The sequence below is a fragment of the Chinchilla lanigera genome, unplaced genomic scaffold (assembly GCF_000276665.1).
Source record: "Chinchilla lanigera isolate Chin_1 unplaced genomic scaffold, ChiLan1.0 scaffold00016, whole genome shotgun sequence".
NCBI lineage: Eukaryota > Metazoa > Chordata > Mammalia > Rodentia > Chinchillidae > Chinchilla > Chinchilla lanigera.
In genome coordinates this window covers 6,609,052-6,632,169 of record NW_004955417.1, presented here as the reverse complement: position 1 = coordinate 6,632,169, position 23,118 = coordinate 6,609,052, and the positions used below count along the sequence as shown (strand labels likewise).

Sequence of the window (23,118 nt, the reverse complement as noted above, 5' to 3'; positions counted from 1 at the left end):
TGCTTAACAAAACCCCGGTGATACTGATGCAAGTAATCATTGGATCACAGTATGGAAAACACTAAAGGACATTGACATCATTCTTTCTGTCACCTCATTACTGCATATTTAATTGTTTGGATGTTGTATGAGTTAACAATTTTGTTACTGAGAACCTCCACAATTGTTCTCCAACCTGCAGGGTGAAAACGATTATGGCAGGAAAGGCCAAATGGAAGCCATTTGAGTTGCCTGAACCTTGGATGATAGTAAATCCAAAACAATATTGCATCCCTGGAGGGATTTCAGAGATTAGTGGTACCGTCAAAGACTTAGAGATGTATGGGTGGTTGTTCCCACCACATCTCTATTTAAGTCTCCTATTTGGCCTGTGCAGAAGATGGATGGATGTTGGAGAATGATGGTGGATTACTGTAAGCTTAATCAAGTGGTGACTCCAATTGCAGCTGCTGCACCAGATGCTTTTTCCTTGCTTGAAAGGATTAACACATCTCTTGATGCCTCATATGCAGCTATTGAATTGGAAAATGTCTTTTTCTCCTTACCTATTTAAAAAGGCCACCAGAAACAATATGCTGTCAGCTGGTAAGACCAGTTATGCACTTGTATTGTCCTACCTCAGGAATATATCAGATTTCTAGCCCTGTATCACAACTTAGTTCATAGGGATCTTAATCATCTTTCTCTTCCGCAGGTATCACACTGATCCATTACACTGATAATTATGCTGATTTGATCAGGGAACAACCTCTCTGGGCTTGTTAGTAAAGCATTTGCATGTCAGAGGTTGGGAAATAAACCCAACTAAAATGCAATGTCTTTCTACGTCAGTGAAATTTCTAGGAGTCCAGTGGTCTGGAGCATGCAGAGACATCCCTTCCAAGGTGAATGATAAATTATTGCATCTGGCCTCTCCTCCAACCAAAAAAAGGCACAACACCTAGTGGGTCTATTTGGATTTTGAAAGCAGCACATTTCTTGCTTGAGCATATTACTATGGCCCATTTATTGACCCAGAAAACTGCTAGTTTTGAGTGGGGCCCAGAACAAAAGAAAGCTCTGCAACAGATCTTGGCTGCTCTGCAACTTTGGACATATGACTCAGCTGATTTAATGGTACCCAAGGTGTCAACAGCAGATAGGGATGCTATTTGGAGCTTCTGGCAGACTCTGATAAGTGGAAGTCCTTAGGATTTTGAAACCATGCTCTACCATCATTTGCAGACTACTGTCCCTTTGGAAAACAGCTCCTGGCCTGCTATGTGACCTTAGTAGAAAACGAATACATGACCATGGAACACCAGGATACCATGCAACTTGAGATGACCATCTGAACTGTGTGTTATCTGACCCACCAAGTCATAAAGTTGGATGTGCACAGCCAACAGTACATTGTTAAATGGAACTGGTATACATGATTTGACCTGAGCAGGTCTGGAAGGCACAAGTAAGTTACATGAAGAAGTGCCCCTAGAGTCCATGGTTCCTCCACCTGTTCTACTGCCTTTGGTCCCTTGGCATGTACCTATGGCCTCACAGAGGGTGTTCTATGATGAGTTGACTGAGGGAGAGAAGAATTGGGCCTGGTTTACAGATGGTTCTGTACATTAGGCAGGAGCCACCTGAAAGTGGATACCTGCAGCACAAAAGCCCCTTTCCAAGACTTTATGAAGGACGGTGATGAAGGAAAATCTTTACGGTTGGCAGAACTTGTCTAGTGTATCTGGTTGTACATTTTGCCTTGAAGAAAAAACATTGCTAGATGTGAAACTATATCCTGATTCACAGGCTGTGGTCAGTGCTCTGGCTGGATGGTCAGGGACTTGGAAGGAATATGACTGGAAGGTTGGTGATAAAGACATTTTTGGAAGAGATATGTGGATAGACCTCTCCACATGGGTAACGGCTGTAAAGATATTTGTATCCTATGTAAATACTCACTGAAGGTGACATTAGTAGAGGAGGACTTTTATATTCAAATGGATAGGACATTCTGTAGACAGCAGTCAGTCTTTTTCCTCAGCTACCGCTGTCACTGCCCAGTGGATCATTCACGGAATTCACTGGTCTTGCCATGTTGACCACCATCCAGAAGCAGTTGGGTTGATAGAAAGGTGGAAAGGCCTTTTGAAGATGCAATTATAATATTAGCTAGATAGCAGTGCCTTGCAGGGTTGGGGCAAGATTCTCCAGAAGGCACTATAATCTTTGAATCAACATGCAGTATGTGATATTTTTTCTCCTCTGGCTAGGATTGAGGAATCCAGGAATCAAAGGATGAGACTAGGAACAGTATCACTCACCATTACCCCTAGTGATCTACCAGAATAATTTTGTTTTCTGTTCTTGTGACCGTATGCTCTGCCAGTCTAGAAGTCTTAGTTACAGAGCAGGGATGGCCTGTGATTCCATTAAACTGGGATTTAAGACTTTCTTTTGTCTTAAGTGTCTTAAACTGGAATTTAAGACTTTCTTTTGGTCATTTTGGGCTCGCTGCCTCTGACTGAACAAGTTAAAATGGAGTTACAGTGCTGGTGGAGGTGATTTATCCAGATAGCAAGGGGGAAATTGAACTTCTACTCCACACGGGAGGTCAGAAAGAATGTGTTTGAAGCACGAGAGAGAACTTTTAGGAGACATCTCTTGGTATTACCATACACTGCCATTAAGGTAGAAATGAAGGTATAGGTCACCCCACTAGGTGAAACACCAAGACCTACTGAGGTGTGTGCTGAAGGCCAAGTGCATACAGAACGGATAGGAAAAGAAGATAGTTATAAATATCAGCTACAACCATGTGACTAGTTACAGAAATGAGGACTGTGATTGTCACCAGTATTTCTTTCCTATTTTGTTAATATGCCTGTGTACTCATATATTAAGCATATATCTTTCATTTTCTTTGTAACATACTATCTGCTGACTTAATACTGGTTCTTTAATATTGTTATTCCAAATTATGTTTACATTGTGGAATGTTAGGGGAAAAGTAAGCATGAGAAAAATTTTGCTTTATATTCTGGGGAGGGAATTAGAGTGTCTTTGTCTGTACATGAGATAATTGTATTATGTTAGGTAAACTTAGGAATTTGTTATTATATTTGGAGATAAAATACAATTTAGGAAATGTATCTGGTGGTCAAGTCGACAAGTGGTGGATTGTCATTTTTATTATGATATGTCAACCTAACTTGAGTAAGAACTACCAAGCAGATTAGTAAAGCTCTCAGGGTATCTGTTGATGATTGACATGTAGACTAAAAACTAAAGAGAGAAGACCACCTGGACGTGAGTGGCACCAACCATCGCCTGTGTGGAATGAAAAAGGGAAAGAAGAATGAAATTTGCCCATTTTCCTTGGAGGAGCACTGGTCTTCACCACTGCATTAGGACACTGTCCTCAGTTTCTTCCTGAAATCTTCCATTGCAGACTTTTCAGCTTTCTGACACAGACTCGCACCAGTGACTCTGCCGTGAGCTCCCAAGTCTTCAACCTTTGACAGCTCCCCGACCCTTTGGCTCTCAAGCATGGAGGCCGTCATTCAGATTCCTCCACCTCTGATCCTGCAGCTGTACTGGGACTCATTCCCTTCTGATCCTGTAAGCCTAACTAATAAGTTCCTTGTATAATTATAAATCTATACGATATTGATTCTGTTCCAGTAAACCTCATCAATATATGACATATAAGAGTTATTTTCAAACTTTTATGGGTAAGATCAATTGAGTTTCTAATAAAATACATGTCCAATGACCTCAGTAGATCTGGGATGAGGCTCAGGAATTTGCTCAACAAAATTCCAATAGTCCTGATGCAGGTGATCATCAGATCACAGTATGAAAAACACTAACAGACATTTACGACATGCTTTCCACCACCACATTAATGTGTGTTTAACTGTTTGGATGTTTTATGAAAAATCTATTTTATTACTGACAGACAGTTAAGCTGTTTTCATTTTTACCAATGAAGATTATAATGAACTTTCACTTTTCTAGTAGCATGAAGAGAACAATTTAAGTTTTTACATAAGTAATTCTTACATAAGAGTATGTAGATTTTTTTCTTGCAATTGACACTTAAGGTCAATTGTTTATTCTATTTAGCACAAATTAATAAATGATTGTTTTGATGTTAATTTCGAGTCCTCTTATGAATGCACAAACTGCCATTTTGAGACTGATTACCTATAATATGTACATAATTCAAATGATTTCTGTTTCTATTGCTTTGCTTAACATCTCTGGGGACTTTAACTTTTCCATAGTTATTTTATAGTCAATGAGAAAAATTTCTTTAAAACTGAGACTAAGAAGTAAGGAAACATTTAAAGAAATGTTTGTTATAATTGTTTGGATTTGAGGCCGTCTGCTTCCTGGAAAGCAGGCCAGGATTGCTGACAAAGATTGAAAACAGAAGTAGGGGTTACGTCAGAGTACAGGCCAGTCTTAGTAGGTTTTAAGAACATGGAAAAATCATCATTTTTTCCATTTGTTCATTTGCTTTCCAGTTTTAATCCAAAAAGTTCAAATTTTACAGCTGTAGGCAAAATGGTCAGATTTTCTTGTCTTACCCTTATCAAAAATAATTTCGCATGCCCTGGAGTCTAGTTCTCAGGAAGTACTGTGCCAAAGGTGTGTGGCTCTTTGGGGGCCTCAGCTGCCTCCTTGCTTTCTTTTTTTTCTTTTTTTTTTTTTTTTTTGGTTTTTCTCTGGTTCCGGGAACCAAACTCACGACCTTGCGCTTGCCAGGCAGGCGCTTTGCCGCTGAGCTAAATCCAGAGCCCCCCTCCTAGCTTTCTTAATTGGTGGCTGCCTTCTCTCTTGCCCACCTCTTATCACCGGGCCTGTGGGTGGGATGGGGGTACGTTCGGTTGCCAGTTCTGCTTCTAAGGTCATTTTCCCATTCTCTTCACTAACCCCACTTTCCTCTAAATTTCTTGCACCTAACTATAATGTCCACATCTCTCTCTATCGCAGTTATCTCCTCACTCCTGGATTGTATCTTTAAAGATGCTAGTTTCTCACCTGTTGCCCTTCTCTATGTACTGTCATTGTCATAATTCTTGGTTATTTCAGTATCTTTGGAGATGAGCCTTTGAATACTCTGGCATACTCTAATGACTGCTGTCATTCTGCTATATGTGTTCACCCATGGGTCATATCCCAACCTTTGTTGGTAGCATGTTTTAAAACCTCATCATTGTCTCAATTTAAATCTCCCATTCTTGCTATCAATTTCCATGTTTGAAATTCATTCACTTTAAAAATACGAGTCCAGCAACAATTGGGGCCCATCTGGGTTAGGGATACAGATGTAGCTCAGCGGAGTCCTCTCCACACAGGAGATGTGGCCTTCATCTGGGGGTTGACTGGAAAGGGACCCAGATAAGCCTCAGATGTATAGTTGCTGGCAGAACTTAGTTCCTTGTGGGGTGTTGGACTGGGAGCCTCAGTTTCTTGACAAATATTAAGTAGAGGCTGTGCTAAGCTCCTTACCATATGGTCATCTCCTTAGGCAGCTCATCATATGACAAGTTGGCTCTTTGCTACAGACAGTTTCCTTGCTAGACAGGCCCTTAAAAATTCTATGTACTATAATCATGTACATCCCATCACCTTTGCCTCACTTGTTGACTAGGAGAAAGTCACCAGTTCTGTCCACGCTGGAGAGGGTATTACACAGGGCATGGATATCAGCAGTGATGGGGTTCATGGAAGGAACTTTATATCCATTCCTCACATACCTGTTGTTCATCTGTCTTTGTTATCCTTACTCTCATTAACATGGAATCACACTGGTCATTATATTTTCAATGAACTAAAGCAACAGCATTCTGAAGTTGCAAACTATTTGGTTACAAGCATCCTGGATCAATCACAATATTATCAAATCATTTTTAAAAGAAGAAGTATTGTCCTCTTTCGAGTTCAGCCAGTACTTTTTAAACTAAAAGTTTGACTCTGGGATATGCATGCTAAGATACGTGAATGTACACACATTTTAGTAATGGTAATAAAATAAATATCCACATATTCACTACCGGGGTAAGAAATTGCTTGGCAAAGAAGCCCCACGAATGCCCCTGGTTGGCCATTTCCCTTTCTTCAGTGCTTATCACACCACATTATTCATCATTCCTTTGTGGTTATTTACTATTTGACCAGGAAACTTTCTTTGTTTTTTTTTGGTACCGGGAATTGAACTCACGACCTCAGGCTTGCCACACAAGCACTTATGCCACTGAGCTATATCCCCAGCTCTTGACCAGGAAACTTTCTATCCTGAAATTAAGAATTGCTTAGCTTATTGTAGCTCTTTTTGAATTTTGCACATAATCTGATTTTCTTTTTTTTCCCCCACTCACTATTGTGATCTGAATGCACTAATATATTGATGTACGGCTGTGATTATATTCACTGTACACTATTTTAATATGTGGTCTTTGAATGTGTTAAAATTTATGCATTTATCTTACTACTGACAGATGTTTGGGTTTTAACATTTTTTTGCTACTGTGAGCAACAACGCTGTGAGCTTCAACAACACTGCCTGTTGATGTTCTCGGTTGCGCATGCTCTGGTTTCTCTCTGTCTTAGGAGAGGAGGGACTAAGTTGTAGGGTGTGTGCTTGCTCCACTTCTCCCAGAAATGCCTAACTGTTTTGCACATGATTGTACTGCTTAACTCTCCCACCAGCAGTGGAAGAGGCTGTTTCCTTTTATAGGTAAAGCTTTTCAAGAGTCCGTTTTGAAAGACTCCATCAGAGGGATGGTGATTGGAATCAGTCACTTCTAAATTAAATGCCTGAGAGTAGGAAAGTAACAGCTTGAGTAAATCTTTTTGGCAAGTGGGTGCATTTAAAATAAATTTTAAGATTATAAACGCTGAGGGAGTTTAATTAAAGTTTAGAAGATTACAGCACAAATGTTTAGGAGCTAACATTTCCCTTTCATGTCCAATAGCAATTAATTCTTCTCTTCCACTTCGAACTTATCGGCCTGCTTGTGTTACACTGATAGTGCGCGTACACTTTTCTTCTCAAAGATGGTTTCAGATCCAACTGGGTATATTTACTGAACAGTAAACTTACAAAAGCGGAGCCTAGTTTGCTCTTTGCATTGATCAATGGGATTTCTAAGCCCATGATGATTTAGGAGGTGAACTAGAGTTTGAATTTCTTGAAAAAGAAGAATCTTCAGTTAAAAAAATATGCAGTACATTTATAGAGAGGGTCACAGCCTATTTCATTATCTTCTTTACAAGAATACATTGGATTTTAAAGTTAATAATCAAAATTGAGGGCAGATGCCACATACGATTAGAAGACTCTTGGGAAATTTTTTTCCTCAAAGTTGTGCTCTTTACACTTTTGAGACTAATGGCACTTTAAAATGACTTCACAGATAATCATCTGGACTTTAAATTTTTAATTTTCTTTATTAGTGTCTGTAAAAATATTTTTTATTGTATCTTCTTGTCCATTTAAGTCTTCACTTTACTCAATCAAATATATTGGCCACATTTTATAGAAGTTTCCTCTCCTCACCTCTTTTGAAACTGTGTCTTTTCTTGGGTTGGCAGAGATTTTTTTTCCTGTGCTGGTGACAGAGGGGTGGAGTGAGGGGAGGGATGGGAAGGAGAGAAAGAGAAAGACAGAAAGAGGCATATGGGGGAATGGGAGCATAGTGGTCAGTGGTAACAATGAGTTGTTATCTTCACCAGAGAAGTTTCTAACTATAAGGTAAGAAGACAAAATCTCTCCAGCCCATGTATGAGTCTGCTCTTCTCTAGTGAAGAGAGAGGAGCCAGGATTATTTCTGATATATGTTTTAGTCCAAGTTTCCTAGAAAAGAGACTCTGAATCACAATTTATAGACTAATGCTTTGCTGGGTCTGCATTCCCAGGGCAGAGAGAGTGAAGGAAAGGCTGGTTATGGAAGATGCAAGGCCAACACAAGGCAGTGCGTATGTCCCATCCTGCAGGTAATGCTGCCAGGTGCTTGGTTACATAGGACATTTCTGCAAAGCCATCTAGAACCTTTTTATCTTAAAAAAAAAATTAGATGGAAAGGGAGGCTGGAAAGGGCATTTACTTAACATCCCCTTGTCATCTCTTGCTTCTCTGGATTAATATTTCTCCTCCAGGACATTAACCAGGCCAACTCTATTATTTAGCTTTGTGTTACTACAATAAAATGTCCAAGAAAGCTAATTTATAAAGAGAAAGGGTTTATTTAGCTCATAGTGTCAGAGATTTAAAGTCTAAGACTGAGCAGGTGGTCCGATTTGTCTGGTGCTGTGAGTCCAGCAGATGGTGGCACGTAACGGCAGGGGTGTGTAGGGGCGAACAGAGAGAACAGTCTGAGAGTTCCATAGTTCTCTTTGAGGCACCTTCCCAATGACCTGAGGATCTCCCACTAGGCCCCGTTTATTCTCCCCAGTTATTTGTTCCTACAGGTCCACAGTACCTCCCAGTGCTGCCACCCTGGAGATAACACCTTTACCTGCAGACTTTTGGATGCCACTCGTAGTCTAAACTAGCACCAAGCCCGTGTGAGCAGCCTTCGGAGAAGCCGCGCCCTATGCTGCACGGTGAGTGCTTCATCAGAACATGGAAGTAGTGGGAAAAGCCACTGCTGTGGGTCAGCTTAGTTTATGCTTGAATTTGACCTCTGGCTCACACCAGGAACAGGCTGGAAGCAATGACCAGCTTTGACAGAAACTGATTGTACAGCCCGGAGTCAGCTGCACTAGTAGGTTGTCTCAATGGGCTGACCTGGCTTAGCTACTATCCTATTGTCCACTTCTATAGGGGAGGCCTGATTGGCTCTTCAGGTGGCCTTGAGATCACCCTAGTAAACTCTCTGTCCCAACTATCCCAGGAAAATTTGGATCAGGATTCAGAATGTTCTCTTCTGTGCCACCGTCATTTAGGAATGTGACTGCGAGTTTTAATGAGCTGATTGCTCAATCTTCCTTCAGGACAGAGAGAGGTGAAATAAGGAAACCAGACATAAAGTGAGTAGCAGGTAAGCCACTGACAGCATCAGTTTAATGTTTAATTAAAATACTTTGCTCTGATGTTGGAGATATTCTTGGATAGGCGGGAGCGTTCAGAGGTCCGAGGGAATCCAGTTAAGTTTGAAAAGAATTGACAATATAAACCAGGGAAGTAGTGGCTGACATGATTAAAACTGCCAGTGCAGCCAGGGAGCTTGTTGGGTGGGGGCCTTTGCACAGTGGGGTTCGGCTGGGTGAGATTTTGGATGTTGGTGCTGGTGTGAAGTCTCACAGGACCACTCAAGATTCCTTCCTGGCACACACCGGGGACAGGTCCAGCCCTACAGCTCTGTAGGCAAGTGAGACAGAACGCCAGGTAATATTCCAACCCAACATTCCTCACCCTAGTTGAGTCCTAGGATGTTCTAGCAAAGAAATAAAAGACTACTGCTCCCATGAACAGAGGCAAATATTTGACCAGTGGTTGAACGGAAGAAGGCAAGCAAGACTGTTGCTCAGGCATCATGGATACCCTGGCTCACGGAGGCACACTGCAAGCTGGATGTGCTTAGAAAATGGAATTTTCTAACCAAGCAGTGTTAGAGAAAAACATGGGGAAAAGGATGAAAATAGCATATTATCTTCTGTTGCCTGGAACACTCTCAAATATAGAAAGTTGACATTTGTTTTGCAGAAAGTGGTCTCTGAAGCTCTTTTTAAAAAGATCAGTATTACACTTCATAAAATCACAGGGACTTCCTGTTTGGAGTTTGTACTACTAAAATTTATTTTTTTAAAAGTACCCATTCTCTTTTTCAAATTGGAATTGAAAAAGAGAATGTATGAGAATGTGTTCTCATATGCTCTGAAAATATTTGATATTAGCTATTAGTAACTTCAACTCAATCAACTCTTTTTATTTCACTCTAAACTATTATATGATTAAAGGTAATAAGTTTGCTTACATAGAGGCTCTGTGGAAGTGGAGGGAGGTCCAATAATTTTTTTTTGATGGTAGAAATTGAAGTATTCTTGCTTTCAATGCATTTTTACTAGTGAATGTTAATTTTGTAAACTATGTGGTTTAAATGTGGTATTTTCATACATGGATATGACACTTTGATCACATCCACCCCTGTCATCCTCCTTTACAATCCTCCCTTGCTCCTTTATTCCCTTCTGATAAATTTTAAAGCCCCTTTAACCGATTACAAAGCACATTATTTCTAAACTATCTTTGCATCTGCTTTACCTTAATTTGTTAATTTAATTTTATTGGGGACTTGAATAGTTTCCTTTAGAAAATTTTTTTTTGGAACTGAGCATTGAACTCAGGACCTTGCGCTTGCCAGGCAGGTGCTGTGCCACTGAGCTGTATCCCTGTTATGGTTGATACGTTGTGTCAACTTGGGGAGTCTAGAGGTTTGGCGAGTGACTCAGCAGGAAGCCAGGGTGCTTACTTTGTATACATCCTGAACCTGTGGAAGAGGAGCGCATGGAGATTATATGAGAGCTACACGCCCCTTAGGTGGGCGTAGCCTGTTTTACAGTGTAAGGGACGGAAAGAGGTTGCTTGCCGCCATTTCTCTCTTTTGCTCTGGCTGCTTTGCTGTTCGGCTGCCATTCCCCCTTGCTCTTGTTTTGTTACCTTCTGCCTCGGAGCCAGCCAAGTATGGACTGAAACCTCCACAAACTGTGGGCTAAATAAACCTTTCCTTCCTTCATTTTGGGCATTGGGTATTTTGTCTCAGCAATGAGAGAGAAGTAACTAAGACAATCCCCGGCCCCAATACTTCCTTTAAAAGACAAGTAAACATCCTAGAAAAAAACCGCTATTGTCATTCTTACTGCTTTCAAGGAATCATTCCCTTTATCACTACATTGGAGTGCAATTATCTTGTTAAAGCATTGATCATAACACAGAATTTGAGACATTGGACTTGCATATTTGTGCTCTGTGCCTCTATTTTCCCCCCTTCCATGTAGTCTCTATTTTCATTCTAGCAGAAGTCTCAAACATTTTCTGTCTCTAGGGTCCGCTTCTATGAGCTTTGCAGTGACACGTCTTCCTCTGGCAGCTGTTTAGCTCTGCTCTGGTGCCTCCTTCATCCTCTGTCTATCCTTCCTCTTCTCAGATCACAGCCCATCTCAGGCAGAGCAGCTGAGAAACCAACAGAGTGGCAAAACAGAGCAGCTGTCAGGGGAGCAGCGCGTGACACTGAAGAGACGAAGTGTGTGGGGGACTCAGACAAGCCAAGGTGCCTCTGCGGGTTGGAACATTTGACCCAAAAATGGCTAGATGTGCAAGCGATTCCAGACATTGACAAATCTAGCTGGCTTAATAGGTTGACTCTACCTCTGAAATCTCCCCGCCCAACCCTATCCACTCACTTTGGTGTACATTATGCAGAAAAAGAGTCCAGGCTTTGATGAAAATGAATGAATGAATAAACAAATCAATAAATAACTTTAGACCAGCCTTGGAGGAGATTTGTAATCAGAATACTTTATAGTTATCCATCATATTACATTACAGGAAAGGGTAGAGGAAGTTTATTAGGAACTTTTAAACTCCTGTCTCTGTCAACGTAATGTGCCTTTCTGTGTTATTTGATTGAATCCTATGAGAGTCACATTCCTTAAGCTGCCTTAAAGCTTCAGCAGTCTCACTCTGTATCTTTTCTCCTGGGCACACTTAGAACAGTCATATTTATTTTTGGGATTTTGGTCAGAGTCCCTTAGCATAATTCAGATTTCCTTCTCCAGTCTTTTTGGTTCTGTGTGGTCATGTTTGCTTCAGTCAAGGGTGCCCTTGGGCTAATTTCTCCAGACTGTTGCCTTTATATTAATTTTGGTGGCATTTCTGGAAATGCTGTGCAGCACTGTAGTATTGTTGATTATCAGAGTAGAAGACCTAGGGTTCCTCTTACTCAGTTTACAGATGGTATGTCTGAGTCTCAGTGAAGAAAACGTCATCTCCAACCCTGCCAGCTGGCTAGGGCAGGGAAGGCCAGTGCATGCTTCAGTATGCTACTGGGCTTTGTCATTTTGAATGACACTTTCCCCCCTCCATCTGCAGTTTATTGCTTTTTAGTGTGTTTTGCAAAGAATGTACATTTACTACTCCACTGATAAAATAAGCTTTTTAAAAAACATCAAACAGTTTGTTAACATTCAACTGTGCCATAATCTTAGATACAAATTTGGAAGATTCTAAGCTAAAGCATCAAAAGACCCTATCTGTTTTTGCTTCTGAGTGAAGAATAAGAAAGATGGAATTAAAACTTTTCTTTTTACCTTTCTATTCATTATTCAGCATAATTGACAAGTTTTGACTGTCTCCCATGTAACAGTGTGCTAAATTCTGCACAGATACAAAGATCATTAAGTCTCCTCTGGAAGAGTTCTCCGTCTAATGGGATGAGACAGAAACACGTATATGTCCACAATTACAGTACAGGGTGCCATGACCAGTAGTGTAATAGAGGCAGTTCCAGAGTCTTATGAAGAACACAGAAGAGGAAATATTAACCACCAGGAAAGCTTCTCTGAAGAGATGACTTTGAAATTGTGTCTTGAAGAATGTGTAGACATTCACCAGATGGTAAGAAGGGAGGAGTGCAAGTGAGAATCCCAGGCAGAGGAAATAGCATCTGCAAAGACAAAAAGTTCTAAGACAGAATAAAATACTCGAGTGTAAGAGCAGAAGAGTGTGAGCAGAAAAAAAGAGTTGAGGATAGAGGGAGACAGGGCTGGAAGGCAGATTAGCATGAAGAGGTCTGCATATGACTCCCGAGAGATTTGTCCTTACGTTAGCTGCAGAGAAGCAGAGGCCTTGTCTGTTTCACCACTATCTATACAATGCTAACATTATACTCAAGCAGGGTTTATAAGGTAAAAGATCCATAAAACTGATTAGAGTTAAAGAAAATCAATTTTCAGAGCAGCCATGCAATTGACTGAGGGTTTGAACTGAAGAATTAATGGTTAATTCCTTATTTGATTTGGCCTGCTATGACAAAATACCATGACAGAGTAGCTTCTGTGGCAAATGTCTTTCTTATAGATCTATCAGTTGGGAAGCCAAGATCGGGGAACTGGCAGATTTTGAGTCTAGTGAGGGCCTGTCCCTCATATATAGCACCTTTAAATTGTGACTTCACATTGTGAAAGGGGAGTAAAAGTTCCCTTGTACCTCTTTTATTAGGGCACTAATCTCATTTATGAGGGCCTTGCCTTCTTGAATTAATAATCTCTCCAAAGATCCCACCTCTGAAAGCAACACATTGTTGGTTTGGATTTCAACAGATGCATTTGGGTGACACAAGGATTATAATCACAGCAACTGAGGTGAAGGAAATTTGGAAGATTTAATAGGTAAAATTGATAAGATTGAATTTCTGATTGGACAGAGGTGGGGCTCGAAGGGAAAGTGTCAAAGAAGAGTCCAAGATCTCTAACATGAAAGCACAAGTCAATGATGATGGTGTCAACTAGGGCTGGAGAAGAGGAACTTCAGAGCAAGTGTGGTCTTGGCATAAGGGTCCAAGTGTCGATGTTCAGAACCATATAAAACAAATATCTGAAGCTCCAGTGAAAGACAGTCATAAAGACTTGGAAGTCATCCACAGTCAGAGGCATACATGTAACCATTCAAGCCGTGGAAGTGGTGAATCAGGTTAATTAGAATGAAGAGACCCTGGGATGAGATGTTGGGAGCCACCATGACATTTATGTAGGATGCAATAAAATCACAATAAAAATCTCATAAATTACACTGACTTAATAATTGGTATTCATCCATTCAAGAAATATGTAGGCATCTTCTAAATTCCAAACACTTTCTTTTTAAAATTATAATTTCGTTGGTACATATTACTAAATAATTTGCAGTACGTAATTGTTATATTCCTTGTGAGGAGCTGGTACATGTATGTTATGGTTTGTGTCTGGATGTCCCCTCAAAGCCTCATGCAGTCATGGGGTGGGCTTCTAGAGTTTATGATTGAGCCATGGTCCAATGCTAGGATTATGGGTGTAAGTGCTACACCGTCCTGGGGTGGGTAGTTTGCATACAGTATAAGGGAGGGAAAGAGGCTGTGTGCTGCTCCTCTCCTTGTACTTTTGTTGCTTTTGCTGTTTTCTGCTGCTGTGAACTGTAGCCCTCTGCCATGTGCCACCCTGCCTTGGAGCCAGCTGATTATAGACTGAAACCTCCCCAAACTGTGAGCTAAATAAACCTTTCCTTCCTTAATTTTGGGTGTCAGGTATTTTGTCTCAGCAATGAGAGAAAAGTAACCAAGACAATGTACATAACACATTTTAGTTCTTTTTTTCATCTTTTATCTCTCTCTCCCCTCCCCTCACCCTCTATCTCTTGAACCCCTTTCCTTTTGCAAAAGGTCTATATCCCTATTTTCTGTAGTCCATCTTCTATTCTGCTCTTTATTTATACTTTGAGTTTCTCATGTAAGAGAAACCATGCACTATTTTAGCTTGACAGACACTCTATTAAGTACTAGAGAGACAAAGATGTAAAAGACATGGCTTGTCTTCTGAGAGAGATTATATTCTAAAGGAGATAGGTAAGAGAAATGAGCAGAATTTATTGTGATAGTGGCTGCTGAGTGATGTGACAGAGGTGGGCCAAGGGAAAACTGGAGAAGGACATGTGATAAGAATTTGGGAACGAGATTAGAATCAGGGTTGGGTCGTCTCCTAGAAAGGGATGGGAGGGATGAACCGAGTCTTGAAGGCTGATTAGGTGTTGTTCAGTGAAATTGTGTGTGTGTGTAGGGGCTTAAAGTCTGATTTTAGAATACTTCTTCCTTTTCCTTTTTAAGACCTACCCATTCTGAGAAACGACGAATGTTCCTTCCTTAATTGTCTATGATTTTGGTCCTGCTCTTTGTCTGATTCTTTGTAGGGATACCTCTGCTTCTGGAGCTTAAACCTGCTATTCATGGATGGCTTTTGTGTTACAGGGATATAAATGCTGACCCTCTTGTAAGGTACATGGCTTGATGCTTTTGAAGCATGCCCCTGGACCTCTCTACTATACAGAACCACTATTCTTGGGGGTCTCCTCAAGGGCCTGACTGCTGAAGGCATTCACAGCAGTGTGTAAAACAAACAGAATGATCATTAAATATGAATTGTGCCAGGACTATGAAGATTAATACATTCCTCCTGTGGCTTACACTATAACATTATTATTCAAAGGTGCAAATTCTATTCCATAATGCACAGAATATTTGGCATGATTCACAGGTTAAATTTACTATTACTCTCTACATCTGCTAAAAAGGTGGAAAATCTTGAGTTGGTTAAAATTACTCACAAAACATTCTCGGGCATCTGTAGACTACCAAATGTTGCTGCAGCATAAATATGTACTCTCTTAAGTAAAAGCCATCTATAAAAATGCTGAAAAATAAAGAATTAAGTGATGATTTACTTTTAATATTTGCAGCACCATGTTGACATAATTCACATACAGGATAAAGTTTCAGTTCTAGGCAAAGTGGCATCAACTCATGTCATAAAATGTTTGTGATTGAAACATTGTCTTATAGAAAAATATTCAGTGATATAAATTTATGTTTTCATAAGAGCCAACCATCAGAAATAAAACTCTGTAGAACTGATCAAACTCATGTGGTTAGGCGGAAGTTGTAAACTTTGACTTATTATTGAGAAACACTAGTGGTAACCAGGTAGGGTGTGATGTGAGAGCAGGTTGGGTGAGTCCCAGGTCTGCATTCTGCTAGTGGAATGGTCTTAGCCAGGTTCCTTATTCATTTTTGAGCTCAGTTTTCTAATATGGACAGTGAGGAGAGCAATAATGCAAATCCCAGAGTTATTCTGTGGAATTAAATGAAGTAATCCGCGCTTGATGTTTAACGTAGAGTTTGGCACATTGTAAGTGCTCAGTAAAAGTTAATTATTCCTAATAGTGTAAAGTATTTGTCCTTGCAAAGTACTATCAGGATGGGCCAGATTTTGGTCTTAAGTATTATTTTAAAAATCTATATAGATGATCAAATTTGTTCAAATAAGAGAGAAAATGAGCTACTAATGCATCACTAACTGTATAAACACTATGTTTTTAAAAAGTGTGGAAATGGTAATAGAATTTTCTCAGCTTTTTGAGGGATGGACATTAAACAAAAAATGCTTACTTGAAGACTAAGAAGAGGCTCTGAGTCATCTGGTTGGGGATAACGAGTGATAAATAGAGTGGTTGGAGAGAAGGAATTGGGTTATTTAGTGTTATTAGGGTATTTACATAGTAGGAATTGGGCTACTTATGAAAGAAAAGAACTATTCACATTGCCTTTCTAGTAGTGTATGCATGTGTGTGCATACACAGATGTGTGTCTGTATGCTATTATATACAGCTTTTTGTTTTTTATAACATTGTTACTAAAATAATCTCACACTGAGTGGTGTGTAATTGTCTTCAATGAAGAGATGAAGAAAAATGCTTAAGGATAATGAGCCAACTATTTGATGCACGGAACACAAAGGGGGAGGGCTGGAAATTTCAGAATTTAATAGGTCTACTTCTTTGATTAGACTCTAATTCTCTAGGTGAAAGAGAATCATTTGTTTCTGAGGTAGGGTTGAGATGTGATTGACAGTTATCAAAGACCCCTGGAGCACAAATATTCTGTGTGCTTTGTTTAAGGGAAAGGAGAAATTTGCAGAACAAAGGAAAGGGAAGTGTCCTTTGGAACATTGATATGTATTTTCACATAGTAAGTGCTCACTAAATGCTTGAGCAAGAACCACTGAACTAAAAGAAAATGACTCTGAAGTCCTAGAACTCGGGATTAGGTTTCAAACACTGGGCATAATTGAAACACAATTTATCTTCACTTTCTGGGCTTCACAGTGTTCTGGGCTTCACTATGGTGGACCAGATTACATACGGTGGCAATTACCTAGAGTTGTATAATTGAAAAGACTCAGAAGATAGCACACAGTAGACTTTCATAATGCTTTAATAAAGACAAAGCACACAAGCCAGCAAAGAGAAAGAACGAGGGAAGCACTGGTGAGCTTTGAGGCAATCCAGGCAAACCTTTCAAGGCTCTTTCTCACTGCACAGAACGCACCTAGTTTCTGGATCAGAACCTATTAGGATTCGTGAGGCCCAGTGCAGGACCTGGAATGCGCCCCAAAGGCCCATGTATAGAAGGCTTAGCCCCAGTTTGGTGCTATTAGCGGGTGGTGGAACCTGCACAAGGTGAGGACTTTGGGAATTCTTCCAGGTATCGAGGCTGTGGCCTTGAAGGGAATACTGTGACCCCAGAGTCTTTCTCCCTTTTGCTTCCTGGTCATAAAGTGAGCAATTTTATTCTACCACCTGCTTCTGGCAGGAAGAGCTGCCTTGCCCCAAGGCCAAAAGCAACAGGGCTACTCAACCATGGACTGGGACCTTTAAAACTGTGAATCAAAATAAACCTTTTGTCTTTATAAATTATCTCAATTACTTGCTGTAAGGTCAGAAAACTCACACCCAGGCAAGAGTTTACTGTGGCATAGTCAAAATATGCCTGTGTTACCAGGTAAACCAAATGTACACCACCACTCACCAATTTTCAGTCAACAATACAGACAGGTTGATATCAAGTACTTCCAGAGAAATTTTGAACTTTAAAGGGTGCATAATGTGGCACTAACTCATACATTCCACTCTGTGTTCCTTGGGCGTCAGACCCATGCTTCCAAAAGCCCTTGGAATTGAGCATAGAGTTATCACAGGCTAGCTGCGTATTAACTCCACCTTTACAAGTAGATGAAGAAGGGGAAAGATTTTTTAGAAAATGGGTTAAATATAACCAAAGTTTGCCCAACTTAGCCAGTCCCTGGTGATGTCCAAACAGAATGAATCCATTTGCTGAGAAGTTTTTAATTCCTCTTTTAGAGTTTAAGTATGGAGCAGAGTAAAGAACTTCCATCTAATTAAATGTCTGGCAAGTTAATGTGGGTAGAGAAATCTGCAATCTTTGATACTTTGGAGTGAAACTGCAATTCTAGGCAGAAGTCCAATTTCATTTTGTTCTATATAGGTACTATAGAGATACAGCACATGAGAAATTGGTCCCCAGGCAACCAATGATATAGCAGGAAGCAGGAAAAAGCTATTTTTTCTTATTGCTCTCAGCTTGATATGCAGGAGTCTTCGTGATTCTGTAGCCAAATTGCTACCAAAAAACCTGGTCTCCAGCCATGGTTCTATCACTTAGACATGTGTTTCACCTTGGGCAAATTACTCGATTCTTTTGAACAACAGTTTTCTTATATAAAAAAGGGGGGAATGATACAAACCATATACAATGTTACGAGAATTAAGTGAGACAATGTAAAAAATTACTGCAACATGTGGAGGCCTTAATTATAATTCCAAAATTTCTTTGTCAAAGATGTGGGGGTTAATTTTTGTCCTTGCAGTAATCCTCTAATAAAATCAAAGTCTTAAGCAGTCAGTCCTTTTACAATTATATAGTTCAGTAGCTGATTCCCTGAGCCTCTGAACACAGAAATCCCTTCACACTGTTCCCTCTGACATAAAATTCTAATATATTATTTCTTCTATACTGCTTCACAGCCAAAACACCTTGACACACTGCATTAGTTTCTCGTTGCTACTATGACTGTAAACATAGTGATTCAATACAAATTTAAATTCTTTCACAGTTCTGGAAGAAGTCAGAAGTCTAAAGTCAAGGTGCTGGAAGTCTGGTTCTTCCGGTGGGACGCTCTCTCTGAGGGGAGAATCCGTTTCCTGTTCTGTTAGCTCTAGTGGCTTCCTGTATCTCTTGGCTTGTGACTGATTCCTGCATCCTCAGAGCACCTCACTCCTTCTGCTCCCATCATCTCACTGCCTTCTCTGACTCTGACCCTTCCTCTTGCGGGGACCTTTGTGATCACACAGAGTCCCATCTCTATAATGTAAGGTCATTTTCTACTTCAGGATTCTTAACGTGGTCACATCAGCTAACTTCCTTTTTATAAGGTAAAAGTCAGAGGTCCTAAAGATTAAGACATCAGGAACTACTGTCCTGCCATTCGTGCATTATTTTGTTTGATTCTCATACCAAGGTGAGAAAGACTGTCGCTTTTTCAGCTATCTGTGACACACAGAGCTTAAATGACTCATGGACAGTGTCACCAATGTGTATCGTCACTAGCTACAGTTCAGGGCTCTAAAAGTTGTATTGTATATTTAATAAATTTAGGAAAGAGTCATTGAAACATTTCACTGTTAATAACAATATTAGATTTTACAATATTTTACAGTTTTCACAATAGCTGGCATCAAGCCATTTTATTTCGTTCTGATCACTTATGTCTTTTATTAGATTTAAATTATTTTTTCAATGTTTTTTACTGAGTCTAGACAATAAGCCCACTCTGTGACAGGTGATAACGATACAAACACTAGAGACTGATACAGCAGTGACCTTACAGTTGTGCAGTTTATGTCATATTAAAGGAGATGAAAAAATAATAAATTAAAGAACAGCAAATACCACTGTTAAAAGCCAGGCTACCTCAAGAGGAACTGCCCTAAGAGGCCCCATGGGCCATGCCCTGGATGCAAAGGAGACCACTGGAGATCGGTCTGCCCTCTGAGGTGGAGGCCCCAGAGCTCAGACCCATGCTACCAGTTAGTCGAACAGGAATGAGAGGGCTTGGGGCATGGTCTGCCTTCTCCCTCTGGCCAGACCGTCATCTCCATCGAGGAGTCCTGGGTAATCATGACTATGGAGGAACAAGAAAACAGCCTGTTGCTAGACACAGGTGCAAGTCTCTCGGTCCTTCTTTTCAATCCTGGCCTTCCTTCCAGCCATTATACCTCAGTGAAAGGAGTCACTGGTGAGGAGGTAATATGCTATTTTTGACAACCCTTAGGCTGTAACTACTTATTAGATCCTTCTTGCATATCTCTGTCTTCCTGAGAAACTACTTTGAAGATACCACCACGTATTACAGCAGCCATTGATATTTTCCTACTAATCTATCCATAACTGTGTTAAGTTTGTAATGTTCCTATCCTATTTCATAATGTATGTTTATTATTATGTGTTTCCTACAACAACCATTGAGAATAGTTAATGATTTTTCAATAGGTCACTCATGTATAGCTCTATTTATTTTCTTTAGAAGCCACTTTGAAGATACCAAAGTATAGTACAACAACTCTTGATAATCTCCTACCTCTTTTGTCTCTAACTCACTATTATTTGTCTATTTGTTTTCCTGAGAAACTATTTTGTAGATAATAATATGTAAAACGATAACCATTGATAATTTCCTACCATTTTGTCTGTAATTTGCTAAGTCCCCCCTATTATTATGTTATCCTTCTTTTATTCTTTAAAATAAAAAAAAGCAAATAAATACTTGTAAACATAATAAATAATTGCATAACAAAAACTACAACTTATTAAATGCTGCAAGATAACAAGAAGAAATAGAAGCTCATATTTATGAGGTGACTTTCACAATGTAAGCCGAAGAACCAGGTCTTGAGGTCAGTTTTTCAAAACTTTTATTACATGATCTTAAATTTTTGCATTCCTAAGACATATTCTGCAGACATAGAAATTTTTTGGCCCAACTTTTCCTAAGACCTAAGCATATGTGCAAAGGGAAGCACTGTTCTTATGGCTCATGAGTCAGACAATTTATATTAATAAGCATCCACATAGTTCACTCCCTTGTGATGACGGTGTTGATCAAACATTTTGCTGGTCTGTTTAATACTGAGCAGACTTGATATCAGAGTAAGTCTTTATTTTTCTCCTTAGACTCATGCACTCAATGTGTGTACCTGTCAAGAAGAAGATGCATAGCTAAATTACTGACATAATGCTCATGTAAGCAAATCTTTATGAATTGTGCTTTCAGAATGATTTATTGCAGCTTTAAAGGTTTTGCTGTGAGATATTTTCTCCACATTTAAAATTTTGCTTAAAATAATGCAACAGGAATGAAAATCTGTAGAGGTGGCAGGTTGTTTGGCCATAGAGTTAATTTTTAGTAAGTTCTCAACATGCATTCTCCCCTTTTCTTCTTTTTTGAGACAGTTTTGCATTGTTGCTCAGGCTAGACTTGAACTCACTGTGTAGCCCAAGCTGGCCTTGAACTAGTGGCAATCCTCCTGCCTCAGCCTCCTGAGTGCTGGGACTGCTGCTGTGTGCCACCATGCCTAGCTTTCTCCCTATTGTTTAAACAGATTTCAGTAGGAGCACTAAGTGGGTTTTTTGTACTTGGGAAAGATGCTGTAGGTGGTGACTAACTACTTTGGATGAGATAAGGCTGCACATGATGAAATACAACTCATGGTTCTACCTATACCACACGCTCTTGGGAATGTGGTCAGTATTCACTATTTGAGGAAGTTTGCTTTGACTATTACTTTTCCCTGTTTATATTTTTGCTTGCAGAAAGCTGCCATGTTTTGAGGGTTTCTTGCTAATTCTTGTCTGTTTCAGACTTAGGCTTAATAAATATATTCTGAGAACAAGCAGATGCAGTAGTGACAAAAATGACCTTAGCCAAAGTCATAAAAGACACCTACTTATAATGTGATGTCAGAACCCCAGGGCTACAGTGAACAATAACCTTTGAATGAATGAACAAATATGCCAGTTGTACGAGACAATATTCTGCCTATAATTTATTTAACAATTTAAAGAGTGAGACCATAGTGAAATCCAATGTCAGTGAAAAGAGGAGTGCTCCCTGACTTCGTGTAAAATAAAGTGTGTTTGCAAATGTGCGGGTGTGAGTGCATGCGTGTCATGGTGAAAGACAGCACATGTAGGCAATGGACAAAAAGGGGGAGGAGAAAACTGAAAAACAGATCATTTTGAAAAGTTGTGATTTTGCTCATGATAGCTAGCAATGAAGGTCAGTGGATGTGAGGGTCATGAGTTGTGACATGATTCTCTAGTCAGAAATATTCTGTCACCCAACCCCGGACACCATTGTTAGCATGATGTCTTGCGTCAGTGCTGCCCTAGTGACTTGTGTGGTCACTGCCAAGGGGTGGTATTGCAGGTCTGGCCAATGGCTACATTTCCCACCCCTCACCAATGCCCATGTTTCCAAAATAGTCTATGAATTCTTTGGATATTACTTGATACGTAGTATAAAGATTAAAATTTCAATTTCAATTTGTTTTTCTTTCTTGGAGGGGCTTGTTTTTTGAGACAAGGTCTTGCTATGTAGCACAGGCTGGCTTTGAACTCACTATGTAGCCCTAGCTGGCCTCAAATTCACAATGATCCTCTTGCCTCAGCCTTCCAAGTGCTGGGGTTACAGGTGTGTGCCACTATGCCTGGCTTTAAATTCATTTTGTATTAAAATGTGATACTATTGTGTGTCACAACCACATATACTTTCGTATGATTGATTGTTTCTGCCTTTTATGTCTTGCCTTTGCAAGCTGTCTGGAGGCAGGTGATGCATTTTCTATTTCATTTTTATCTTCCACATTATGGAGTATAGCATCACACACATTATTGGTAGTTTTCTTTTGAATTTATTAGCTCTTTATTCTAAGATCTTAAGAAAGAATGATTAATATCTTCATTCTAGCATTTGGGTGGTGCAAATTTTATTGCATTATTAAATGTTGTAATACTAGTCATTAAGAATGAATACTTCTTCCTTAAATGCTCTACTTTCTTTTAGGAGTGATCTGCAGGTTGTACGATTTGCTTCAATATAACCTTGACTGAAAGAGATAGGGCTACTCAATACAAGCATGCAAAGAGGTCACCAATATAGTTGAAAAAATCTTTCTAGATTCCAAAAGGGAATTACAAATTATTTATTGCATTCTGATTTTGCTAAAGAAGAAGTATAAAATTAATATCAAGGCATCTCTTTTCTCTGAGAGTAATTGGAAGAGGGAATAGACTATCAGGAGGGGTGATTGAGGGAGGCAATATGTGTAAATCAGAAAGAGTACACCCAGTGTGGTGAAAACCCTGGAGAGACACCCTGAATTGTCAGCATTTCTTGCCAAGTGTCATGAGGATGGACAAAGCAGGTGGGAAGCAATTTTCATCATATGCTTCTAGACCCTGGGGA

At 39.8% G+C, this 23,118-nt stretch overlaps 1 long non-coding RNA gene across 1 annotated transcript in view; it reads left to right on the top strand.

The window, feature by feature from the left end:
• Positions 1 to 23,118, top strand: part of LOC106148179 — a 197,235-nt gene that overhangs the window by 26,142 nt on the left and 147,975 nt on the right. The window contains exon 3 of the long non-coding RNA XR_001233392.1: positions 8,461 to 8,595. This is a non-coding gene — a long non-coding RNA (uncharacterized LOC106148179). The remainder of the gene's footprint in view (positions 1 to 8,460; positions 8,596 to 23,118) is intronic.